Below are 12842 nucleotides of genomic sequence, written 5' to 3'. Positions count from 1 at the left end.
GAGAGTGTGTGTGTCTCATTAAACCAATGTTGTCTGGGTAGCAGAATGTGCCTTGAGGTGAAAATTCATAATGTCTGTTGTTTATCGAGCAGACAAACAGATCACACAGATCACACAGATAGCAGCACATTAGCGGAAATTCCACAGTGATGTCACGCCTAACACATCTGTGAGACACCCAGCTGGGACTTCCTGAGGCTTCAGACTCTGCCACTCATAGTGTTCACAGATCAAAGGGCTTTCTTGCAATGAACACAGAGATGATGCTATATAATGAGGAAAATTAATATGATTTATCATCACCATTTTCTTGTGCTGTCTTCTAAACAAGTATTATATTCAGTAACCTTAGTTACACATCTGTGCAAGAGTTTGGGGTCAGTAAGACTGAAATAAGAATTTTTTCTTATCAATGCAGCATTTATTTAATCAAAAATCATCTCAAAATATGCAAACGTTTCCCTGAGAAGGGGAACGAGGTGCTGTATCTTCTTGTTGACGCTATGGGGAATGGCATCAGCGTGGCCAGTGTCTGAAGCATGTGTAACCACACAGCAATAATCATTGGCAGATGGCAGTCCATGACATCACACGTAGAGTGCCTGTCTATGCTCCATAGCAAGGGAAGTCATACCTTCCTTCCTCCCTTGCGGGACAAACCTCTGCCCAAAGCCCCAAGAGCAGTACTATAACCAGCAGCCATGGTTATAGCAACCAGCAGCCATGTCACCCTGTAGCCCAAGACCGGTTGCCCACTGAAGCTAAGCAGGGCTGAGCCTGGTTAGTACCTGGATGGGAGACCTCCTGAGAAAACCAGGTTGCCGCTGGAAGAGGTGTTAGTGAGGCTAGCAGGGGGTGCTCACCCTGTGGTCTGTGTGGGTCCTAATGCCCCAGTATAGTGATGGGGACACTATACTGTCAAAAGAGCACCGTCCTTCGGATGAGACGTTAAACCGAGGTCCTGACTCTCTGTGGTCATTAAAAATCCCAGGATGTCTTTCGAAAGAGTAGGGGTGTAACCCCGGCATCCTGGCCAAATTTGCCCCCTGGCCTCTGTCCATCATGGCCTCCTAATCATCCTCATATACTGATTGGCTTCATCACTGTCTCCTCTCCACCAGTAAGCTGGTGTGTGGTGGGCGTTCTGGCGCAATATGGCTGCCGTCGCATCATCCAAGTGGATGCTGCACATTGGTGGTGGTTGAGGAGATTCCCCCTTCTATGTAAAGCGCTTTGAGTGCAGAGAAAAGCGCTATATAAATGTAATGAATTATTATTATTATTTATTATTATAAGGGGGGGATACAGAACATAGCCTCGGGTATGCTCTGGTATCCCTTAAATATTGGCTGAGAAAGCTCTTAGGGTGCAGGGTAAAAAAAATAAATAAAAAAAAAACTCAGTAATAAGAACCTCAGCATAGACAAGCAGTGGACAACTACTTGTTTTTCTTAAATGTAGTCCAACTCATAATGCCCAAGCTACAACCTTCAGTATTGCCAACGTCCCTACCATTATTCAGAAAAGGGAGGCAAGCAAGATAAGGAAATATTGCAGTTTGCCCAATAACACTTATCGACCAGGCTCTATACCCCAAGGAAGACACAGGGAAGCTTATGCCCTACTTAAAGACCTCAATGTAACTGGGGGGAGAGCAGCTCATACACTGACTTGTCTATAAAAGCACCCATCCAGGGGAGAGCATATATCCCTACTTCAAAATTCAGCAATAGTTGGGAAGGCAGGCAAACAAAATACAGGGGGCACTTGCAAACTGCCCATCATAATTCTGTGTAACCTGTATCAATCCTAAGGGGGTACGATCTTTGTGTGACGTCATGGACTGCCGTCTGCCAATGACTATTGCCATTTCACAAGTTCACACTTAAATATAAGCAGATATAGTAAAATATGCATATTTGGCATGCTGTCCGAAGAGAGGGCTCCTAGCTTAGAATTTGGCCCAACTCCAGACCACTGACCTTCTGTACAGAATCTTTTTGTTTAACCTGTATTTCTTGAATTTTTTACTTGAGCAGCATGAAACAAATTCAAAATGTGTGTATCTATAACAGTGTGTTTAGTTAAAAATTAAAATAAAATAAAATAACGGGCTAATACAAAATCACAATCTCACATGAGAATATTCACACACTCCCCATCCGAGCCCTGTACAGTTTCAAACAGATATGAACAGAGATACGGAGAAAATATACAGAATATACATACAAATCACATCATTGTCACATTTCATCATTTATGGATCATTTAGTTCTTTATTGAAACAGTAAGTGAGGATTCGAAATAAGAAATAAAGCTTTCACTCTAAGTGCAGTTTGACAACGTGAACACAAGAGGACAGCACAATGTCAACATTTTGAACACCTTGAAAGCACAGACAATCCATTTTATTTATGCAGTACGAAAATAAATTATTTTATACAACAACGAAACCTAAGGAGCATCAGGACTATTTTGTGTTTTTTATTTATTTGTTTTTGTTTGTTTGGTTGTTTGGTTTGTGATTTATGGGCATACATTTTTAAACAAAATGATTAACATTTGTTGAGCTAGGACGGGTTAAATTGAGCATACAGTATAGTGACAGTAAAGACATCCATAATGTTACAAAAAAATCTATTTTGAATAAATCCTGTACTTTTGAACTTTCATCAAATAAATATATCACAGTTTCCACAAAAATATTAAGCAGCACAATTTTTTTTTTTTTTTTTTTTTTTTGTAATAATAAGAAATGTTTCTTGAGCATCAAATCATCATAATAGAACAATTTCTGAAAGATCATGTTACACTGCAGTAGTGGCTGTTTCACAATATTACTGTTTTTACTGTATTTTGCAAATGCAGCCTTGGTGAGCATAAGAGTTTTCTTTAAAAAATATATATATAAAAATTTACTGACCCTACATTTTTTAACAGTAATGTATGTCCATGCAGGAAGAAATGTAGATGTGATCACTGCTAACTAAATCCACTCTTTTTTTTGTTTTGTTTTTTTTTGTTTTTTACAATAGACCTGTAACATTTAGTCTAAGGATAAAGAAGATAGGCAAAGAAGATCAAAGTAAAAGTGTTTTTTGTTATTGAATTAACTCAGGTAATCCAAACACAAATAAAACAATGTGTCATGCTCAAACAATACAGGACAATAAACTGAAGAAACTGAGGGACTTAAATAGGCATGGTGATGAATTCAAATGCAAACAGGTGTGTTCTAATTTGTAACATAATGAATAACCATGACAACTAAAGAAAAGCAGGATCAAGGGAACAGGAAACTACGAGAAACTAAAAGTCCATAAAAACGAAAGTACATTAATCTAAGAAACACACTAATCTTGACATAACATCCCCCACCTGAACAGGGGCGTGTTTAGAAGGGGGGCACGGGGTGGCACCGGCCCCCCCTGTAATATGATTGGCCCCCCCTGGTGCCCCCCCAACATCATTGGGCTAGATTTACTGTCAACATGACAATGCCCAACGCCATTGGATCAGAGCGCTGTCAATCACTGCTTGATTTGCGATTCGCAAAGCAGAATCACTGGTCTGCGTTTTTCAAACAGGAGAGAGAGACACCTCGACACGTCACTGTTTATGGTAACTTATACACACTCAATTACAGTATATATTTTGAAATATCGCACCGTATGTTAGTGTGCAAGGACCTTAACATTAGATTAGCTAACGTAACTTCGTCAGACTAACGTTACTGAATAGAGAGGACTTGTCAGTGTTATTCAGCGGCAGCGCACTCCACCACATAAATATAAAAGAGATATACTACTTTATGTTGTTTTAAAGACTAAAGGCACAATAATATTTGTGGCATGGTAAACATTAAAATGTGAGAATGTTAACTAACACCATAACTACATGCAACTCTGTGTAATTTCGATACTTAATGTTTTTTTGGGTTTTTTTTTGGCAGAATTGGGGGGAGTTGAGAATGAAAAGAGAACAGAGTCTTTTTTTATTTATTTTATTTATTAGAACAAAACTGTGTGGTCCAAAACATGCAGTGCCACATTTAATACCATCTATATTAGGGCACAGGGCATTGCAAATATTTTTGAAATCGTGCTTAATGTTTTCTAAACAAGTATTTATTTCCAGTTGAATTTTCTTATTTCCCATGGGCCCCCCCTCACTGGTTCTTGGTACCCCCTCTGCCCCCCCCCCCATTTATAAAATCCTGGAATCGCCCCTGCACCTGAACAACTAAGGGAGGGAGGGTAGGGGCTCTGGAGGTGGAAGAGGGGCCAGCAGAGAACAGGAACCAAGTAGGGACGTCAGCCGGAGAAACCATTAAGGCGCTGATGGTGGAAGGAACCATGGAGTATGCGGTCGATGAGAGCCCAGTGCAACACAGGAGACAGCCAGAAGAACTGATTGAGGGAGAAGTCATGGTGGAGTTTTGGGGCCCACCCGACAGAGATGTCACCGGGAGATGTGGAGGCCCAGGTGTAATCCGATGGACTGAGAGACCAGGCGACACTAATTGACCAGGAGACCAGGAAGGAGCGTGGTGACTGAGGCCTCGTTTACACTGTGTTTTCATTTCGCTATGGTTACACCTGTCGTCTACACTACTCTGCCATTTTTTTCCCTCGAAAACAGAGACTTTCGAAAACGCTGCAGACCCCGCTTTAGTTTGTAAACTCCAGGGTTGCATTTCAGTGTAGACGGACCAAAATGGAGACTTTGGGATTAAGAAAGGTCAGCAAATCCAAGGAAATGCCTTTACCTGTTTTAACCTTCTCGTATTGTATGTCTTCTCTCTCTTGCACTTTCACTCTGAGTGTATTTTAATGAACATACCTCTTCTTACAATAATGAAAATTTGGCTACACTAAAGATAATTTTCCTGAAAAAAGAATGTTATATAACTTCATCCAGAAACACTAGTCCCTGTCACACACACACACACACCCTCCCCCCTCCCTCCCAGCAAGCCACAATGTACCTTCCACTCTGATGCCCTCACAGAGAGTTCAATCAGATGTCTTCCTTGGCTTATGTCATATCCTTGTTACACACTCAAAATGCATCCCCCTTTTATCTCTCTCACTCTTTCTCACAAACACATCAGGGACACCTGCATATGTCTCTCTCTGTCTCTTGTGTGCATGTGGATCATGATCTTTGGTCTTTTTACCATCAGTAACAGCAACACTGAGAATCTGAGGCCCTGTTACATGGTATTAAGATGCGTTTTGGTCAATCGGATCAAGTGGACGACGCTAAATACAGGTGTAAACAGGGTCTAAAAGGTTTTGAGCTTCTCCACTTTAGACCACTTCCAGAGGTAATCGAAACTCCCAGGGGTGCTCTGGGTTCGTGCCAAATTCCGAGCTCGGAGCCCTCTCCTCGGACAGCATGCCATATGTGCAAAATTTACACTTTATCTGATTATAAGTGTGAAATCCAAAATTGCATACTTTCTGAGTAGGTATCTATTTTTAACAAGTAATAACTTTTTGACCGCAAACATTTTCTATATAGCATGAATGTGTGAAGTATGAATGTAATCTGGACGTACTACATGACTTCGCCATGCTGTCGTTGTCATTGTCCATCGTATGCGCACTTCTGGATCTCACCGGAAGTAATAAGTCATCCGGGTATACTTTTTGCTTAATCTTTAATGAGTACAGTGAATTCAAACATACTTCATCTATGTAGTAGGGAGGTTTGTGATTTAAGATTTTCATATTTAAGCTTATCACAACGTCCATTTCATGCCAAATTTAACACCTAATTCAGATCATCAGCTTGTTATGAGAGATCTCCATGAACTGAAATGAGTATATACAGACATACAAAATGTGCGGTTCTGTGGGTTTGAAATCCAGGACTGAAAGCAAGAGCCATTCTGAAAATTGGTTATATGGTGATAACCATAACATCATGATTTTTAATTTTGTGCAGTTTTCAAGAGTGAATTCGGTCGGTCATTTCCGTAAATATCCATCTGTGTGTACAGAACATATTTAGGTGGAGTGTGTGTGTGTATGTCCAGGGTGACAAAAACGCATTAGCTCTGAAATACAAAGACAGGACTAATAATAATACGTCTGTTTCAGTAAATTATGCAAAGCGAATGATGTATGGCACAGCACAGCTCATGCCAATAAAGAGGGGCTGTTGAGATTTGAAACAAGCAATGGCAATTCATCTAATGGCTTATGCACATTCTGTTCCCATTTATATCTGCTGAGCTGTTGCATTCTTAAATCCCAGAGGTGTGATCTTGTACTAGTGTAAGAAAGTGATTCACACTTTCACTTAGAAAATGCTGACCTGCTGTACTTTACCTCCACTGAGATTTAACATCTGCAGAAAGACAAGTAAAGTGAATGGGGCTTTCCTGAGCTGCACGTAAACCATAGTAAAGTTATAAAAGACAATGACAGATATACAGCTACTTTGCATCACATCACAGTATGCTGTTGTTCCTCTTGCCCACTGTTCTATGCCTTTGTTTTCTCTACTTTTAAACTCTTTCCTCATGGAACTAAAAGCTTAAGACTTGTTTAAATGCCCATATACATGGCACTTTCGCACCCTCCTCTGATAGTCTCTCTACACATGTCAGAAATTAAGGACAAGATCTTGTTCTGAAGCTCTTTCACAGTCATAAACCAACATGTCAAGTACAATTTTAATATAAGTATACAAGTATACATTTAATATAAATATTGATTTTTATGTTATCATATCTGGCATTAAGAACAGTGAAGAGTAAATTAAGTCAGTTTAGTGTAAAAAAAAATGTCATCATGTTATACCATCCATTAAACATTGTCTGTCACAGAGTATGTGCTTTTTTATGTATAGAATTGTTTTCTGAATTTCAACTTGCTTTTGTTCTTCAGTATAGAGCCATTCAAAGTTGTCAAAAAGTGCAATGAGCTTTGACACCACTTTGATTTTATTTCAAAATTTACTGGAATTACAGTTTTTCTTAATTGATTTGACATTTCTCCAAACTCAGGTAATTGCTCTCAAAACAGTTAACACAGTGAACTGAACACTCCGCTAATGTCCTAAACGGGTTGGAGGGGGGAAAAAAACAGTTGCAGCTCTTTTTATTGGGTTTACAAAAATCACTATCATTTGTGTTCAAGCCCAGAAGTTTCCAAGCAGCACAGCAGTAGTGACTTTATGAACTTCTTCACTTACAAGATTGATAATATCAGGGAGAAAATTATAGACCGTACCATAGTACTGAGACTGCTCTCATTAGAGTTACAAATGATTTGCTCTTATCATCCGATCGTGGTTGTACCTCTCTATTACAGTTTTTCTTAATCAATTTGGTACATTTCTCCAAACTCAGGTAACTGCTCTCAAAACATTTAACACAGTGATCTGTACACTTTGTAATTGTCCTAAACAGATAGTAAATTCTCCTTCATTTCATACAAATTACAAATCAAAAGCATAATTTTCTCAAAACACAAAATTCCCTAATGTTATCTCAGCAGTTCATACAGCCAACCAAATCTTTAATATATCAGGAAAAACATTTGCAGCTTTTTCATTGGTCTTCACAAAGATCACAAGCATTTTTGTACCATTTTCAAAACACAACAGACAAAACTCTGTAATTGTAAAATAGTCAGTTGCACACCTTATGTCCTCAATTAACCCAAAATTGATATCTGATGAGTTAGTAATCCACTCAACACAGAAAAAAACAATTTCCTAATTGTTCACACAGCTGTCTTAATTACAACAACTACAAAAGGGGAAGATAAAAACAACAAAGAAGACGAATGAGGAGAAAAGACAATAAAAAGAAGAAGAATTAGCAGTGGAAAAGGAATAGGTGTAATAGTGAGAGGTGGTAGACAGGGTAGAGGGAGAAGAAAAGGAAGAGGAGATGGAGAAAGAGCAAGAAGAGCTGAAGATGTAGGAGAAAGAGAAAGAAGAGCTGAGGATGTAGGAAGAGGAGAATATAGAGGAGTAGAGGGAGAAGAGATAGATAGATTGGAGGGCAATGGTATAGTGGAAAGAGAAAGAGTAGAACATTTAAGAAGAGATGGACAGAGAGGAAGAGGATGGCAAGGTGTAAGATGAGCGCAAGGTGTAAGAGGAGCACAAGGTGTAAGAGGAGGGAGGAGAGGTAGAAGGATAGGGTACACACGTGTTTCAAATGAAATCAGAGCCACACTTATTGACCATGTCATAAATCATGGTCTCTCACTGAGAGAAGCTGGGCAGAGAGTTCAGCCCAATATAAACAGATCCACAGTGGCTTCAATTATCCGCACATTTCAGAGGGAAAACCGGTAAGTAACTATATTTTTCTACTTCTACAATGAGAGTCCATGTAGTCTTGTTTGACATAGGTCTAGATTTCTACAGTAAATGTTCCTGCTTGTCCAAACATTATTCAGAATTGAAGTTAGAGAACATTCAGGTGGACGAACTAGACTTCTTTCAATTGAACAGGAGCATGCCATTGTTGACATGGTGGTCCAGAACAACACCCTCCGCCTCAAAGAAATTCAGCAAAGAATAACACGGGACAATCAACTGTGCCACAATATCCACCAATGCAGTCTCTCCACAGTTGATCTTGTTCTAAGGAGAAATGCAATCCGAATGAAACATGTATACAAAGTGCCCTTTGAGAGGAACTCTGTTAGAGTGAAGGAGTTGGGATTCCAGTTTGTTCAAGTATGTGCAACCCAATTACTGCACTTTTACTGTAAACACAAAGATATATATTTCCTGAATTTTAAGTATGTGTCCATAAACTATTCCATGCTACTGTAAGTGAAAATATTTAGGCATATCTATGTATACTGCTGCTTCAAAGTGTGAACTCAAACTTCAGCAACAGTTTCACAGTAGTATTGACTGCAATCAATGCCATTACTGTAAAACACTAACTTACTATATTGTACCTTGTGTTCTTTTTACTCTAGAGAATCTTGGAGTTGGATAGCAGTGAAACTCATTATGAGTACCTGTATATTGATGAAGCAGGCTTCAATCTTCACAAAAAAGGAGAAGAGGGAGAAATGTGATTGGCCATCGTGCTACAGTCAATGTCCCTGGACAACGAGGAGGCAACATCACTCTCTGTGCCACAATTTCTACAACTGGTGTTGTGGCACACAATGCTGTCTTGGAACCATACAACACAGCAAGGCTCCTAATTTTTTTAAACCTCCTCAATGAAATCCTCTTTCCGCAGGGTGATCAGGAGAAAATGCTGCGGAATTTTGTAGTTGTTTGGGACAGTGTACAATTCCACCATTTAGCACTAGTGCGAGAGTGGTTACAACCAAGTAAGTCTTCAAGCGATGGAAGAGGCCAGTGGAGATATTGGGGCACAAGCATGTCAAGGATGGATACAGCATTCAAGGCATTTTTTCCCACAATGCATGACTCGTGAAAATATTTTCTGTGATGTTGATAAAATTCTCTGGCCCATGATGTAATTGAGAGGCATTATCAATAAATTAATTGATTCAATGAATGCAGTACAGTTTTTTTGTTTTTGGGGTGACAACTCATTGTTATACACCTGAACTCCTCATTAAAGAACTTAATGAAAAACATGTATTTTCATTTATTTCTTTGTGTATCTTCAGCTGAATTTGTTATCAAATCAACAGAGAACACACTTTTAGTTTTGATGTTAATATTGAATTTTAATAAATGCATTACTAGAATAAAATGCTGTGTTTCATTGTGCAGTGAATACTTAACTGTTTCGCCAACATAAGAGTGTGTTTAGTTTGCTGTGTTAACTGTTTTGAGAGCTGTTACCTGAGTTTGGAGAAATGTACCAAATCGATTGAGAAAAACTGTAGTGTTACTCGATCTTAGTGCTGCATCTGATACTATCACTGCATGAAAATTGGGATTTCCGACCCCGTAAACGGCCGTAAATCTCCCTAATTTTCGGCAGTTAACGACAAATTACAGCCTGTGAATGTCGCGTTCGTCTGTGCCGAATATTGTCGGAAACGAACCATGACGTATGCAGAGCGCTCGCGCCGGAGGTGTGAATGGCTCTAATTACCATATGAATAGCAGCTCCCGCCAGAGAAAGGCTTGAATTTCATATAAATAATAATATATAAATTATTGTTTTATATTCATAAATTAAAACAATTATAATATTTAAATAAATTATTTTTTTATATTCATAATATGCTATTCTGTGCTATATTCATGTCATTGATAACCCATGGACTACACTATTATTACCATCAAGGACATGAATTTATAAAGGAAAGGAAAATTTGCCAGGGACATGCTGTTTATTCAAAGAAAGAGCTTTATTAGCACAAACACAAAACTATATACACCTATGTACAAAGCATAAATCATCTGCACACACAACAAATTGGAAGCTCATGTGTCTGTTTTCATCTTCAGAGCTGTAGGTGACTAGCGGCGTTCTCTCTGAATTCGATCCACTTTGAAAACGTCTGTGGTGCGTCGCCCTGTATTTAGGAGTCGCCTCCAATCTCGACTGCAGCGTAGCTTCATCGGACATCAGATCTATGGTGGCGCACTTCCAAATGCCCACGTCATCCTCACCTAGCACACCGCCTCGCTTCTAGCAGCTGTAAAAACAACCAATACAGACAATCAGTACTGTGATGCACTGTGTATGGACACAAAACATCTATTAATGCACGTGAAAAATAGTCACATTGACTAAAAATCGTACCCTCTTTCTTCTCGCTCGACTCCGAGCTGAACTCTTCACAGCTTCGGCCTGAAATGCCAGATCTGGTTGTTTGTACCTGAAGCTCCTGCGTACTGTCTCGTAGTACGTCTTACAGGCAGCTGGAAAACAATTAAATGAGAGTGATATGAATAAAAACAACGCAAGTCACAGTAAAATGAAACAAGGAGAAAATAGTAAAAGTTACTTACAATGTCGTCCTGATCAGCGTCATGAAAATCTGGACTTGCAGACATAGCTCCGAGTAAATGTGAGGTTACGCCCTCGTTATGAGGCGAGGTTACTCTATGGAAACAAAATGTATGATTAAGATCGTAAACTATAATGGATCTATTTTCTTATACAAGAGAATGAAAGCATATTCTTTGAATCTTACCTTTAAATGTTTGTAAGTTTTTATGAAAGTAAAAAAATAAAAGAATGTAAGATTCTTTTTTTTTTTTTTTTTACCTTGATCCAGTTCGTAGCGCCCACAATTTGTCTCAGAGTTGTGAAGATGGCATACTGCTTCCTGTAAATTACAGGATTATTTACAATTATTAAACAAATAATAGCCATCAGCCATCGTTATGAGGCGAGGTTACTCTGTGGAAACAAAATGTATGATTAAGATCGGTATCTATAACGGATCTATTTTCTTATACAAGAGAATGAAAGCATATTCTTTGAATCTTACCTTTAAAATGTTTGTAAGCTTTTATGGAAGTAAAAAAATAAAAGAATGTAAGATTCTTTTATTTATTTTTTTACCTTGCTCCAGTTCGTAGCGCCCACAATTTGTCTCAGAGTTGAGAAGATGGCATACTGCTTCCTGTAAATTACAGGATTACTTACAATTATTAAACAAATAATAGCCATCAATCCCATGACCTCTTGCTTTATGATGAAATCATGAAAAACAGAATATTCTTACATTTCACAAGGCCTGACAAAATACAAAAGTGACCGATGAGATGAATACTCACTGGGTGTCAACAGGTCTTTGCTCAGAGGTGCGCTAGCATCTTAAGGGCGAAAAAAACAAAGAATATTAAAAAATTTACAATTATTGAAATAAAAAAAAAGGTAAGAATTGCCACACTCTGCTCTTCTAAGCAAGACTGTCTGAAACATGTCATTAAGCCAATAAAATAAACTGTTACCAAACTTGATTCTCAAGCAGTAAGTAAAGACCAATTTATAGTTATGCGTCGACCTCCCGCTGTAGCTACAGAGTAGGCTGTGTACATAGCGTACCCTTTAGCACACCCTGACGTGCACCTCTCCCAAAATGTAACAATGCGTCAATTTTACGTGGACGGAAGCGCTGTGATTGGTCTAGAACGCCTCCCTCGGGTTTCACAGGCTTCTTTCTGCATGTGTAATTGTGCGTCAACAGGGACAACAATGCAGAAGTATAAATGAAACAGTGTAGCCTATAGTGTAATATATATATATTAAGCAAAACTAAAATATATATATATAACATGAAAACAAAGTGCGAACATTTGATTTAATTCAAAATATTTTTTAATACTCAACCATTTTACAACTAACCATTTTTTTCATAGATCATACACAACATAATTATATGATAGACTGAAAAAACAAAAACGATTGATTAAAATAAATACAGAAAATACAGGAACATATAATTGTTTGTGTTTTGTTAGCTTAAGTTTCAGTGTGGATTGTTTGTGTAACCTTTAGACATTAATGGTTACTGAGCCTGGGTTCTCCCAAGGTTTTTTTTCTTCATTAGGTCACTTGATGGAGTTTTTCGGTTCCTTGCCACTGTTGCCTTTGGCTTGCTCAGTTGGGGATATTTTGGGGATATTTAATTTAATTTTATCAATCAATAAATTCCTCTTGAAACAAACTTTGTTGTATTATTTTAATTTAATACTGTGAAGCTGCTTTGATACAATCTGTATTGTGAAAAGCGCTATACAAATAAACTTCAATGAAGATAATTTAATATTTTGTCTAAATCATGCAGAAAACCATCTATCTTTGGATAAAAGCATCTGACAAATGGATAAATGTAAAATAATATATATTGCCACTGTACACTGTAAGTCCAGATGTTCCTTCATGAACAACAGCCTTTTAAAGTGGATTT

The 12842-nt window shown here is 38.3% G+C and overlaps 1 long non-coding RNA gene across 1 annotated transcript; it reads right to left on the bottom strand.

The window, feature by feature from the left end:
* Positions 1-10533: 10533 nt before the first annotated feature.
* On the bottom strand, positions 10534-12156 carry LOC309493112. Its single transcript, XR_014203791.1, has 6 exons — positions 11707-12156; positions 11492-11552; positions 11192-11252; positions 10933-11026; positions 10724-10842; positions 10534-10616 (listed from the first exon to the last, which is right to left on the bottom strand). It is a non-coding gene; the product is annotated as an uncharacterized lncRNA (long non-coding RNA).
* Between the last annotated feature and the right edge of the window lie 686 nt (positions 12157-12842).

Source organism: Leuciscus leuciscus, assembly GCF_965113295.1.
Source record: "Leuciscus leuciscus genome assembly, chromosome: 2".
Taxonomy (NCBI): domain Eukaryota; kingdom Metazoa; phylum Chordata; class Actinopteri; order Cypriniformes; family Leuciscidae; genus Leuciscus; species Leuciscus leuciscus.
This window is presented reverse-complemented; position numbering and strand designations above follow the sequence as displayed.